Source organism: Procambarus clarkii, chromosome 53, assembly GCF_040958095.1.
Source record: "Procambarus clarkii isolate CNS0578487 chromosome 53, FALCON_Pclarkii_2.0, whole genome shotgun sequence".
Classification (NCBI taxonomy): Eukaryota; Metazoa; Arthropoda; class Malacostraca; order Decapoda; family Cambaridae; genus Procambarus; species Procambarus clarkii.
The window spans coordinates 23,730,084-23,744,940 of NC_091202.1; the positions used below are offsets into that span (position 1 = coordinate 23,730,084).

General features: G+C 43.3%; 2 protein-coding genes across 2 annotated transcripts in view; one reads left to right on the forward strand and one right to left on the reverse strand.

Moving 5' to 3' along the window:
• Window positions 1-12,909, reverse strand: part of Sbat (LSMD1 domain-containing protein Sbat) — a 543,594-nt gene extending 530,685 nt beyond the window's left edge. Inside the window, exon 1 of the mRNA XM_069304798.1 lies at window positions 12,833-12,909. The gene's annotated coding sequence lies outside the window, so the exon portion shown is untranslated. The remainder of the gene's footprint in view (window positions 1-12,832) is intronic.
• Window positions 1-14,857, forward strand: part of LOC123767187 (serine-rich adhesin for platelets) — a 188,725-nt gene that overhangs the window by 1,027 nt on the left and 172,841 nt on the right. The gene's annotated exons all lie outside the window — the stretch shown is intronic.

A 14,857-nucleotide genomic window follows, 5' to 3' on the forward strand; every position in this document is an offset into this window, starting at 1 on the left:
AGTACCAACAACAGTAGCACCATGCCACCTGCCCCTACCATGCAGTACACCACAGTACCACCATACCACCTGCCCCTACCATGCAGTACAACACAGTACCACCATGCCACCTGCCCCTACCAAGCAATACAACACAGTACCACCATACCACCTGCCCCTACCATGCAGTACTAACACAGTAGCACCATACCACCTGCCCCTACCATGCAGTACCAACAACAGTACCACCATACCACCTGCCCCCTACCATGCAGTACCAACAACAGTACCACCATACCACCTGCCCCTACCATGCAGTACCAACAACAGTACCACCATACCACCTGCCCCTACCATGCAGTACTAACACAGTAGCAACATACCACCTGCCCCTACCATGCAGTACCAACAACAGTACCACCATACCACCTGCCCCCTACCATGCAGTACCAACAACAGTACCACCATACCACCTGCCCCTATCATGCAGTACCAACAACAGTAGCACCATACCACCTGCCCCTATCATGCAGTACCAACAACAGTAGCACCATACCACCTGCCCCTACCATGCAGTACCAACAACAGTACCACCATACCACCTGCCCCCTATCATGCAGTACCAACAACAGTAGCACCATACCACCTGCCCCTATCATGCAGTACCAACAACAGTACCACCATACCCCCTGCCCCTACCATGCAGTACAACACAGTACCACCATACCACCTGCCCCCTACCATGCAGTACAACACAGTAGCACCATACCACCTGCCCCTACCATGCAATACAACACAGTACCACCATACCACCTGCTCCTACCATGCAGTACAACACAGTAGCACCATACCACCTGCCCCCTACCATGCAATACCAACAACAGTACCACCATACCACCTGCCCCCTACCATGCAGTACAACACAGTAGCACCATACCACCTGCCCCTACCATGCAATACAACACAGTACCACCATACCACCTGCCCCTACCATGCAGTACCAACAACAGTACCACCATACCACCTGCCCCCTACGATGCAGTACCAACAACAGTACCACCATACCACCTGCCCCTACCATGCAGTACAACACAGTACCACCATACCACCTGCCCCCTACAATGCAGTACCAGCAACAGTACCACCATACCACCTGCCCCCTACGATGCAGTACCAACAACAGTACCACCATACCACCTGCCCCTACCATGCAGTACAACACAGTACCACCATACCACCTGCCCCCTACCATGCAGTACAACACAGTACCACCATACCACCTGCCCCCTACAATGCAGTACCAGCAACAGTACCACCATACCACCTGGCCCCTACCATGCAAGAGTACAGTGTACTACAGTGCTGTCAGATTCACTGTAACAGTGTCCCAAAATTCGGTGCATTGAACCACTTGTTCTAATTCACGAAAACACATATATATAAAATGATTATGTCCTCACATTCATCCATTAACCGGCACGAGGGTCATTAACTTTTCACATGTACTCGTCCCTCTTTGAGTACATAGCGAGCAAAGTGTGTTTACACAACACCTTTCACGTGTTGGTAGCAATAATACCACCACACACTCACATATTTACACTGGAGTGTAAACATTGTCTGGTAGCCAGCGTCGTGCGGTGGAGTAGTTGAGTAAACTCAGTGGACATATGTATGGTAAACCCCAGGGGCCAGATTCACGAAGCAGTTACGAAAGCACTTACGAACCTGTACATCTTTCCTTAATCTTTGACGGCTTTGTTTACATTTACTAAACAGTTTTACAAGCATGAAAACGTCCCAATCAACTGTTGGTATTGTTATAAACAGCCTCCTGGTGATCCGGAGCTCATTAACTGTTTAATAATTGTAAACAAAGCCGGCAAAAATTGAGAAAAGATGTACAGGTTTCATAAGTGCTTGCGTAAGTGCTTCATGAATCTTTCCCCTGGGGTTTAAGCCAGTCTCTTCTTTCGTAGTATTCAGCAGTGAACGGTGAAGCGTGTGCCTATCTCCACATCCTTCAGCATACTCGTAACCTCATCGTCAGTATAACTAGCTGTCATACTCAGATTAGTATGTTTGTATACACTGATATATGTTGGTATACACTCATACTGGCTTAGAGCGGTACCTATGTGACAGCTGCAGAAGTTCTATTGGTCCATATGAGGCAGCTCCTATTGGTCCATACGAGGCAGCTCCTATTGGTCCATACGAGGCAGCTCCTATTGGTCCATACGAGGCAGCTCCTATTGGTCCATACGAGGCAGCTCCTATTGGTCCATACGAGGCAGCTCCTATTGGTCCATACGAGGCAGCTCCAATTGGTCCATACGAGGCAGCTCCTATTGGTCCATACGAGACAGCTCCTATTGGTCCATACGAGGCAGCTCCTATTGGTCCATACGAGGCAGCTCCTATTGGTCCATACGAGGCAGCTCCTATTGGTCCATACGAGGCAGCTCCTATTGGTCCATACGAGGCAGCTCCTATTGGTCCATACGAGGCAGCTCCTATTGGTCCATACGAGGCAGCTCCTATTGGTCCATACGAGGCAGCTCCTATTGGTCCATACGAGGCAGCTCCTATTGGTCCATACGAGGCAGCTCCTATTGGTCCATACGAGGCAGCTCCTATTGGTCCATACGAGGCAGCTCCTATTGGTCCATACGAGGCTGGTGTCGTACAGAACACCAGCTGTGTCATAGAGAACACCAGCTGTGTCATAGAGAACACATCTGTGTCGTAGAGAACACCATCTGTGTCGTAGTGAACACCATCCGTGTCATAGAGAACACCAGCTGTGTCATAGAGAACACCATCTGTGTCATAGTGAACACCATCTGTGTCATAGAGAACACCATCTGTGTCATAAAGAACACCATCTGTGTCATAAAGAACACCATCTGTGACATAGAGAACACCATCTGTGTCGTAGTGAACACCATCTGAGCACCAAAGCTTAGACTGTGCCAGACTGTATCTAAAACCAACAGAAATACTCAGGAGAGCGAGCTTGAGCCTGACTGACAGCTAAGTACCCGAATACACATAAAAAAATCAACATTTTAATCTAGGAAGTGTTACGCTAGACGACGAAAAATATTCCCTGACACTCACACATGTTTCGTGCACATTGTGTGGCCAATATAACTTACCCTTTCACAACATGCTGTAACCTTAACGCGGCTGATTATCAGTTGGGAACAAAAATGAAGCTGGATTATTTTTTTCTCGTGTGGATCAAACAGGTGAATCAAATGTTTTTTCTTTGTATCCACAAAGGCGACTTTTGTGTTTTTATTGGCCGGTTATTCTCTTTATTTTCTGACGTTATTTATGTGGTATTCTAATTTTTTATGATTATTTTTTATTTTCTTTATTAATAGAGGATTTGGATCATCTTTGGGTGGTTAATTGGAGTTAATTATTAGCTTTTTGGGGCGTCTGTGGTAAGGCTACGAGGCCTTACCACAGACTTTTACCTTACCTTAAAAGGTAAGGTAAAAGTCTTACCTTTTACCTTACCTTACCTTACTTTTGTTCTTCACTTGAAATATTAATTAAGACTTGTAGGGTCGTTAAACATTGCCCGAAACTGAGTTTTGACTTCTAGTTAAATTAACACCAAATATAACTCAGTGGAGTTAATAGACATAATGGGGTTGAATTCAAGTCCAAGAATGACTCACTGTGAGTGTGTGAGTGAAGCCACTCTGGCCACAGACGAGCACAAACTCACCAAAACGGTTGAGTAATTTCAAGCACTTGAAGAGTAGTTAAGGAGTTCAATTAAACTAATATGTATTCTTGCATTTGTTGAGGAAATAATTGTTAAACCATTTTCCGTTATTTTTCTTGTGTAAAGTTATAATGTAACATTTAACTTTCTCATAACTGGAAGTAGCGACAAGTTACGTGCAGATTAACTAACTTTACAATCTTTTTGTTAAAGGATTGGAAACTCATGCTGAGTAAGGGGGCCCTTCATCTATGCTGAGTAAGGGGTCAGAATCTGTGCTGAGTAAGGGGGCCCTTCATCTATGCTGAGTAAGGGGGCCCTTCATCTATGCTGAGTAAGGGGTCAGAATCTATGCTGAGTAAGGGGTCAGAATCTATGCTGAGTAAGGGGTCAGAATCTATGCTGAGTAAGGGGTCAGAATCTATGCTGAGTAAGGGATCAGAATCTATGCTGAGTAAGGGGGCAGAATCTATGCTGAGTAAGGGGTCAGAATATATGCTGAGTAAGGGGTCAAAATGTATGCTGAGTAAGGAATCGGATTCTATGCTGAGTAAGGAATCGGAATCTATGCTGAGTAAGGGATCGGAATCTATGCCGAGTAAGAGGCCTTCATCTATTCTGAATAAGGGATCGGAATCTATGCTGAGTAAGGTATTAGAATCTATGCTGAGTAAGGGATCAGAATCTATGCTGAGTAAGGGATCAGAATCTATGCTGAGTAAGGTATTAGAATCTATGCTGAGTAAGGGATCAGAATCTATGCTGAGTAAGGGATCAGAATCTATGCTGAGTAAGGGATCGGAATCTATGCTGAGTAAGAGGCCTTCATCTATGCTGTATAAGGGATCAGAATCACCCGAGACTCCTGGAACTTATGCCAGAGAAGTTAAGCAAATGGAATAGATATTGACCACCAGCCCATCTCCATTCCACTTGCTATTCCTTTCTGGGAGAGGTAATGGGTTTGTGGGCATTTTGATCTCTGGCGCTGCATAGCATCTTGCCAGCGGCTCGCGCCATTGTAATAGAGGTTTTCACTCTATATGACAAGTTATATATATATATATATATATATATATATATATATATATATATATATATATATATATATATATATATATATATATATATATATATATATATATATATATATATATATATGCAACAATGATCACAAAAACACTGATCCAAGTATGCAGAATAACCACATGTGAAAAATAGAAAATGCTTAACGCGTTTTCGGCTAATTCGCCTTCATCAGAGCAAAGTAGAATGAAGATAAGATTGCTGATCAGACCTTTATATCCGCCTGGGCAGATCACCTGACCACCAAAAATAAGTGGAGGAAAGGAATTATAAGAAAAAAGGTAACTGCAGAAGGCCTATTGGCCCATACAAGGCAGCTCCTATTAATATCTCCAAGTGCCATACGTGTTAAATGATTGCTATATTGTTTTGACGTGCTATATTGAGGCTTAAATAGGGATCCAACTTGTACATACCGGGGCTCACATTAAGGCTGTTGTTACAATGTTTCAGTCTACTTTGCTCTGATGAAGGCGAATTAGCCGAAAACGCGTTAGGCATTTTCTATTTTTCACATGTGGTTATTCTGCATATATATATATATATATATATATATATATATATATATATATATATATATATATATATATATATATATATATATATATATATATATATATATATATATAGACTTGTTCATCGTGCCCTGGACAGTTCAGTGCCCAGGATTAATCTACTCAACACCTGCAGATTAACAACATTTAACAACTCAAGTTAAATATGTTACCTGTTAATATTTTCAATAACATGTTAAATATTCCTACACAGTCTGCTGAACTGATTGCCAAGATTTAATTTAAGTTACTGATTGCACTAGTGAAAGAAGTGATGATCTATTAAAGCATCTTATTGCTGTAGTGAAAGAAGAGATGGTTTCTTATCACCAAAGTTAAGAGGAAAAATAAGTATCGGAGGAACACCTCAAGGTGTTCTTCTCTTGAGGTTATCTTGAGATGATTTCGGGGCTTTAGTGTCCCCGCGGCCCGGTCCTCGACCAGGCCTCCACCCCCAGGAAGCAGCCCGTGACAGCTGACTAACACCCAGGTACCTATTTTACTGCTAGGTAACAGGGGCATAGGGTTATCTTGAGGTTATCTTGAGATGATTTCAGGGCTTTAGTGTCCCCGCGGCTCGGTCCTCGACCAGGCCTCCACCCCCAGGAAGCAGCCCGTGACAGCTGACTAACACCCAGGTACCTATTTTACTGCTAGGTAACAGGGACATAGGGGGATCACATGATCACAAGTCCAGCGTGCTGTCCGTTCGGCCGACCGGTTCCCTATCGTCTTTCCCAATACTTACGAATACTTTCTACCTCAAAACTATTTACCTCAATGTCTTTCTAAGGTTCAGTTAGATGCAATTAAGTTTGGTTAGGAGAACTTCAAAGAACAGTCTTGCATGAATAGGAAGCTGACAGACCTTTGATCTCTGGATGTCTCGAAGAGTCTCAAGTCCAATCCCTTAAGAAACTCTTGGTGCTTTTGCCTATTGCACAAAGGCTGTGTGATCCAGGTGGGTCAACTTTGCAACTAAGTTTTAGAGAAGTTGCAGTTCCCAAGTTGCCTGTTGCATCTGAGTGACCAACACAGGGGGGGGGGGGAGGAGATATGTATCTTTATGTTCATACACACATAAATCTTGTCTCACATTATATCTTCATGACATATTGCATGTTCTTGACTCGACGGCCTGGGTTAGTATGGAGACGATGAGTCAGAGTAACGAGGCTGAAGATATGATGATCAGACCAGTAACGAGGCTGAAAATATGATGATCAGACCACTCACAAGAAGATGAGAGAGACGACGACGTTTCGGTCCATCCTGGACCGTTATCAAGTCAACTATGATGATTCACTGACTGACCAGTACCAGCTTTCAGGCGACTCTAACCCAAGATGATTTGGTTTCATTACGAACAACGTTTAACAAATCCTGTTATCACTCCAGCTCTGAGGACGAGTCAGTGGGCTAAGTCTCCTAACAGGGTTGAGCCTGATTCCTTTATCTGGTTCAGAGGACAGACAAAGCGACTTAAAAACCACTTCTGATAACTTCCAGCGCCTCGTTAGGCAGGCAAGGTCTCCCGTCTCATCCAGAGAGATATCTGTTTAGGGTTTATTAAACTACGGGTCTTAAACGACATTTCGCTCAGCGGCGGTCGGTCTCCTGGTGTTGTGGTGGAGATCTGAAATCATCTGAAGAATAATTGAGTTTCTGCTATGAAATGTTATGTTGGTTATATGTACGGATATATTAAAGGCTTCGGACAAGGCATTATTGGTGGTCTTAGAGAGGTTTATTTCTGTGAGTAAGTAGACAAAGTTAATATATCTGGGGAATTCGGACATTCCCCAGATATTTTTATGATGACTGAATTTTATGATTTTTTTTATGATGATGAATATAAAAAATGATAATTTTTTATGATAAATATAAAAAATTATGATTTTTTATGATGATGAATATAAAAAAATTATGATTTTTATGATGATGAATATAAAAAATTATGATTTCTTATGATGATGAATATAAAAAATTATAATTTTTTATGATGACGAGTTTTTATGATGACTGAATAATAGTCTAGAGAAATAAAGAGGTTTTGGAGAGTCCATGAGAGTCGTTGCTGTGTCTTAGGCAGCCGCAGCCTCGTTAGTTAACACTAACGAGCCAACTATTGACTTGAAGGTAACTATATCTACTGCTGAACCCAAAATCATTTCACGTTTTGTATATTTAATTTTTTAGAGGCCGAAAAAAACGAAAATTCTACCCTGAATATTCCTTGGTCTAGTATAGCACAAATATGTTCTATATTTGACCTTAAACAGCTTAAATGAACAAATCCACAACGGCTGTGACGAGGATTCGAACCTGCGTCCGGGAGCATCCCAGACACTGCCTTAATCGACTGAGCTACGACAGGGTTAAAAAGAGTTGAAACCGAAGTTCTACTGATCTTACTGGATCCCTTAAACAGCGTATATTAGGATTAGGATTTCTTGAACAGGTTAGGAAGGTTTTAAGATATATTTCCTATTTTCTATAATACCATTTGGGCTAATTTAGTAACCAACGTTAACTTTTCAAGGTCTTGGAATACATATTGGCTCGTTTGACCACATAGTTCTAGGAGGCTGGTTTATGGTAATTGGGCAGTTAGTTGGAGATGAGGTTCTTAGGAGGGAGGGAGGAACTGTCAGGTGAAAGTGCCAAGCCATTACTACTATCTAGCACTGAGAAGGGGTCAGGATAAGGATTTGGGATGGGACGAGGGGGTAAGGAATGGTGCCCAACCACTTGGTGGACGGTCGGGGATTGAACGCCGACCTGCATGAAGCGAGACCGTAGCTCTACCGTCCAGTCCAAGTGGTTGAACTGAGGTCCTTAGGCGATTGATTGATAAAGATTATAAGCCACCCAAGAGGTGGCACGGGCATGAATAGCCCGTAATTCTTGGCAGAGTATTGACAAAGTTGTCGCAGACGGATTATTGAGTGCTTCTATGATTATTATTTTTGTAGTAGTGACGTTTATTAACATCATCGTGTCTGTTGGTCTGTTGCGGAGGACAACGGGAACCCAGAGTTACTGGAGTGACCCAAACAGAATCATCACCGTTGAGGTAACAGTCATTTATATACACTTTACACTTTAGAAAGTGTAAAGTGTATTTCAGACTAGAAATAAAATTAAAAATGAATTTTGGAGAATTGATTTTTCAATTACCATCAACAGTGAAAAGAAACATAAGAAATATTGAGAAAATTCGTGTTAGAATTATTAATCTTACTTTTTCGGTCATATTTAATAATATATGTCTACAGGAAAGACTGCTACCAAAATACACTTTACACTTTATATATTATTTACACTTAACATAATATATTATATTATATATATTATATATAATTAATAGGCCCTCTGTAGTTTGTTTTTCCTATTATCTCCTCTACAACACCTTTGCTCCTCTCACCTCTCTTGCCTATTTATAGCCTGTCTCTACTGCCTCATCATTACGGGCTATTCATGCCCGTGCCACCTCTTGGGTGGCTTAATCTTTATCAATCTTCCTCATCACAATCGACTTGAGAATGGTCCAGGACGGACCGAAACGTCGTCGTCCCTTCACCTTCTAGTGTGTGGTCTGGTCAACATACGTCAGCCACGTTATTGTGACTCATCGCCTGCATACCCTTTACCTCATTCTTTCCAAGTTGCAACGTTGCTGTTGTTGTCTCAGAGAAGCCTCGTGGTATAGTAGGCTTCGTGATGGCTCGTTCATCTTGGACGAATATAATCAGTTCACAGAGAAATCACATTAACGTAATATATCATTGAAGCAATCCAACAGGACCCTTGATGAAGGGTTCGAACCTATGCGATGAGTGTTCCCAGACACTCTAGTCGACTGCACCACTGCATGGTCCACTACCATGAGCGGGAGCCGGTCGGCCGAGCGGACAGCACGCGGGACTTGTGATCCTGTGGTCCCGGGGTCGATCCCGGGCGCCGGCGAGAAACAATGGGCAGAGTTTCTTTCACCCTATGCCCCTGTTACCTAGCAGTAAAATAGGTACCTGGGTGCTAGTCAGCTGTCACGGGCTGCTTCCTGGGGCTGGAGGCCTGGTCGAGGACCGGGCCGCGGGGACACTAAAAAGCCCCGAAATCATCTCAAGATAACCTCAAGATAACCTCAAGAGACCTTAATTAGGACAAGATATTACCTTATATTTTGACTCTCTACCACTTTCTTAACACCGGAAACTCTCCTCTTCCTGTACGGTCACGTGCGTGAGGCGGGGACCAGGAGCAGAGTCCGGTCTTATGCTGGTGAAGTATGAGGCGAACAACAACAGTTCTTCCATACCTGAGGCCAGATTCACGAAGCAGTTACGCAAGCACTTAAGAACGTGTACATCTTTTCTCAATCTTTGGCGGCTTTGTTTACAATTATTAGACAGTTAATGAGCTCCGAAGCACCAGGAGGCTGTTTATAACAATAACAACAGTTAATTAGCAAGTTTTCATGCTTGTAAACTGTTTAATAAATGTAACCAAAGCCGTCAAAGATTGAGTAAAGATGTACAGCTTCGTAAGTACTTGCGGGACTGCTTCGTGAACCTGGTCCCAGGCTTCTTGTTAATGTTAAACTAACACATTTCCCCCGAGTTATGTGTCAGTAAGCGACCTGAATATTCCACATTACTTCCTGAGTTCTCCCAGCTAGTGTAGATATTATATGCCTCAACAATCACCTGATCTATCTCATAACATATATTTTACATGTGACATTTTATATGAAAAATACACATATTTATATTTACATAAAATGTGAGCACTAAATTATTAACATTTTCATAATACAATTATGTAAATTCCAAGGAGACGCTCCATAAGTCAAGAACTGAGTATTGTTGTGGATCAGGGTAGAGTTACTACTGGAGGCGTGGGAGGGCTGGCACGGCTGGCAACAGTGCCGTTCAGTAATGGCACAGTGCCAGTCTTGGGGTCGCTAAATCTCAGGCTCCTGGCACGCCAATTCAATTTCCATAATACATATTTACGATGTAAACACAATATTTGGTTAGGTGGTAAAGCCTGCAAGGAACTATCTGGCCTAGCGTGTCATGAGTCAATGTTAAGCTCAAGAGAACTTTTGACGGGATTCATTGCTGCACTTTTGTGTGTGTGTGTGTGTGTGTGTGTGTGTGTGTGTGTGTGTGTGTGTGTGTGTGTGTGTGTGTGTGTGTGTGTGTGTGGGTGTGTACTTACCTATTTTTGTCTGCAGGATCGAGCATTGACTCTTGGATCCCGCCTTTCCAGCCATCGGTTGTTTACAGCAATGACTCCTGTCCCATTTCCCTATCATACCTGGTTTTAAAAGTATGAATAGTATTTGCTTCCACAACCTGTTCCCCAAATGCATTCCATTTTTCCACTACTTTCACGCGAAAAGAAAACTTCCTAACATCTCTGTGACTCATCTGAGTTTCCAGTTTCCACCCATGTCCCCTCGTTCTGTTGCTATTACGTGTGAACATTTCATCTATTTCCACGTTGTCAATTCCCCTGAGTATTTTATATGTCCCTATCATATCCCCTCTCTCCCTTCTTTTCTCTAGTGTCGTAAGGTTCAGTTTCATCAAACGTTCTTCATATCCCATCCCTCGTAACTCTGGGACAAGCCACGTCGCAAACCTCTGAACCTTCTCCAGTTTCCTTATGTGTTTCTTCAGGTGGGGGCTCCATGATGGCGCGGCATACTCTAAGACGGGTCTCACGTAGGCAGTGTAAAGCGCCCTAAAAGCTTCCTCATTTAGGTTTCTGAATGAAGTTCTAATTTTCGCCAGTGTAGAGTACGCTGCTGTCGTTATCCTATTTATATGTGCCTCAGGAGTTAGATTAGGTGTCACATCCACTCCCAGGTCTCTTTCTCGAATCGTTACAGGTAGGCTGTTCCCCTTCATTGTGTACTGTCCCTTTGGTCTCCTGTCACCTGATCCCATTTCCATAACTTTACATTTACTGGTGTTGAACTCCAGTAGCCATTTCCCTGACCATCTCTTGTTTAAGTCCACTTGGAGGATCCTACAATCCTCATCTGTCACAACTCTTCTCATTAATTTTGCGTCATCCGCAAACATTGACATGTATGATTCCACTCCTGTAAACATATCATTTACGTAAATTAGAAAGAGGATTGGTTCCAGCATCGATCCTTGAGGTACTCCACTTGTTACTGTTCGCCAGTCCGACTTCTCGCCCCTTACCATTACCCTCTGGCTCCTTCCTGTTAGGTAGTTCTTCACCCATACTAGGGCCTTTCTGCTTACTCCTGCCTGCCTCTCAAGTTTGTAAAGCAGTCTCATGTGCGGTACTTTATCAAAGGCCTTTTGGCAGTCAAGAAATATGCAGTCTGCCCAGCCTTCTCTGTCCTGCCTTATCCTTGTTACTTTGTCATAGAATTCTAAAAGGTTTGTTAGGCATGATTTCCCTGTCCAGAACCCATGTTGGTGCTTGTTTACAAATCCAATGTTCTCCAGGTGCTCAACAAGTCTTAGCCTAATTGTTCTTTCAAGTATTTTGCAGGGGATGCTTGTCAGTGATACAGGTCTGGAGTTAAGTGCCTCCTCCCTATCACCTTTCTTGAAAATCGGTACGACATTTGCCTCCTTCCAGCAACTGGGGAATTCTCCCGACATAAGTGACTCATTAAAGATCATTGCCAGAGGCACGCTGAGGGCCTGCGCTGCCTCTTTTAGTATCCACGGTGATACTTTGTCTGGTCCAACAGCTTTATTTGCATCCTGTGTTGTCAACTGTTTCATTACCTCCTCTGCTGTCACCTCTATATCTGATAGTCTTTCATCTAGGGTAATCTCTTCTAACAATGGGAGCTGCTCAGTCTCGGTTGTGAACACTCCATGGAAACTGGCATTCAGTACCTCACAGATTTCCTTGTCGCTTTCTGTATATGCCCCTTCTGTCTTCCTTAGTCTTGTCACTTGGTCATTTACCGACATCTTCCTTCTTATATGACTATGTAGTAGTTTAGGTTGCTTTTTCGCTTTGATTGCAATATCATTCTCATTATTTCTTTCCGACACTCGTCTTATGTTAATGTAATCGTTCCTAGCTCTGTTACATCTAATCCTGTTGTCCTCTGTCCTTTGTCTTCTGTACTTCCTCCACTCCCTCCTCCTTCTCACTTTTGCTTCCTGACACTGTCTATTAAACCATGGGTTATTATATTCCCTCCTGCTTTTTTCCTTTATTGTTGGAATAAATCTCTCTTCAGCCTCCTTGCATTTCCATATGACTTGGTTCATCTTACCTTGCACTGTTTTTCCTCTAAGTGCTTCCTCTCACTGCACTTCTCCCAGATAGTCCCTTATCCTTCTGTAGTCCCTGTGTATGTGTGTGTATGTGTGTGTGTGTGTGTGTGTGTGTGTGTGTGTGTGTGTGTGTGTGTGTGTGTGTGTGTGTGTGTGTGTGTGTGTGTGTGTGTACTCACCTAGTTGTGCTTGCGGGGGTTGAGCTCTGGCTCTTTGGTCCCGCCTCTCAACCGTCAATCAACAGGTGTACAGGTTCTTGAGCCTATTGGGCTCTATCATATCTACACTTGAAACTGTGTATGGAGTCAGCCTCCACCACATCGCTTCCTAATGCATTCCATTTGTCAACCACTTTGTCGCTAAAAAAGTTCTTTCTAATATCTCTGTGGCTCATTTGGGCACTCAGTTACCACCTGTGTCCCCTAGTGCGTGTGCCCCTTGTGTTAAACAGCCTGTCTTTATCAACCCTGTCGATTCCCTTGAGAATCTTGAATGTGGTGATCATGTCCCCCCTAACTCTTCTTTCTTCCAACGAAGTGAGGTTCAATTCCCGTAGTCTCTCCTCGTAGTTCATACCTCTCAGCTCGGGTACTAGTCTGGTGGCAAACCTTTGAACCTTTTCCAGTTTAGTCTTATGCTTGACTAGATATGGACTCCATGCTGGAGCCGCATACTCCAGGATTGGTCTGACATATGTGGTATATAATGTTCTGAAAGATTCCTTACACAAGTTTCTAAAGGCCGTTCTTATGTTAGCCAACCTGGCATATGCTGCTGATGTTATCCTCTTGATATGAGCTTCAGGGGACAGGTCTGGCGTGATATCAACCCCTAGGTCTTTCTCTCTCTCTGACTCTTGAAGTATTTCATCTCCCAAATAGTACCTTGTATCTGGTCTCCTGCTTCCTACCCCTATCTCCATTACATTACATTTGCTTGGGTTAAACTCTAACAGCCATTTGTTCGACCATTCCTGCAGCTTGTCCAGGTCTTCTTGAAGCCTCAAGCTGTCCTCCTCTGTCTTAATCCTTCTCATAATTTTGGCGTCGTCAGCAAACATTGAGAGGAATGAGTCTATACCCTCTGGGAGATCATTTACGTATATCAGAAACAGGATAGGTCCAAGCACAGAGCCCTGTGGAACTCCACTGGTGACTTCACGCCATTCTGAGGTCTCACCCCTCACTGTAACTCTCTGCTTCCTATTGCTTAGGTACTCCCTTTTCCACTGGAGCGCCCTACCAGTTACTCCTGCCTGTTTCTCCAGCTTATGCATCAACCTTTTATGGGGTACTGTGTCAAAGGCTTTCCGACAGTCCAAAAAAATGCAGTCCGCCCATCCTTCTCTTTCTTGCTTAATCTTTGTCACCTGATCGTAGAATTCTATCAAGCCTGTAAGGCAAGATTTACCCTCCCTGAACCCATGTTGATGGGTTGTCACGTAGTCTCTTCTCTCCAGATGTGTTAATTGGTTTTTCTCACAATCTTCTCCATCACCTTGCATGGTATACAAGTTAATATTAATATCTGTATATGTTTAATATCTCCTCTCCCTTTTTTTCTAGTGTCGTAAGGTTCAGTTCCTTCAGCCGCTCTTCATATCCCATCCCTCGTAACTCTGGGACAAGCCTCGTCGCAAACTTCTGAACCTTTTCCAGTTTCCTTATGTGTTTCTTCAGGTGGGGACTCCATGATGGCGCGGCATACTCTAAGACGGGTCTCACGTAGGCAGTGTAAAGCGCCCTAAAAGCCTCCTCACTTAGGTTTCTGAATGAAGTTCTAATTTTCGCCAGTGTAGAGTACGCTGCTGTCGTTATCCTATTTATATGTGCCTCAGGAGTTAGATTAGGTGTCACATCCACTCCCAGGTCTCTTTCTCGTATCGTCACAGGTAGGCTGTTCCCCTTCATTGTGTACTGTCCCTTTGGTCTCCTATTGCCTGATCCCATTTCCATAACTTTACATTTACTGGTGTTGAACTCCAGTAACCATTAGTGTAGTAGTATGTGTGTGTGTGTATTCACCTAGTTGTATTCACCTAGTTGTGTTTGCAGGGGTTGAGATTTGCTCTTTCAGCCTGCCTCTCAACTGTCAATCTACTGTTTACTAACTACTTTTTTTCCACACCACACACACACCAGGAAGCAGCCCGTAACAGCTGACTAACTCCCAGGTACTTATTTACTGCTAGGTAACAGGGGCAT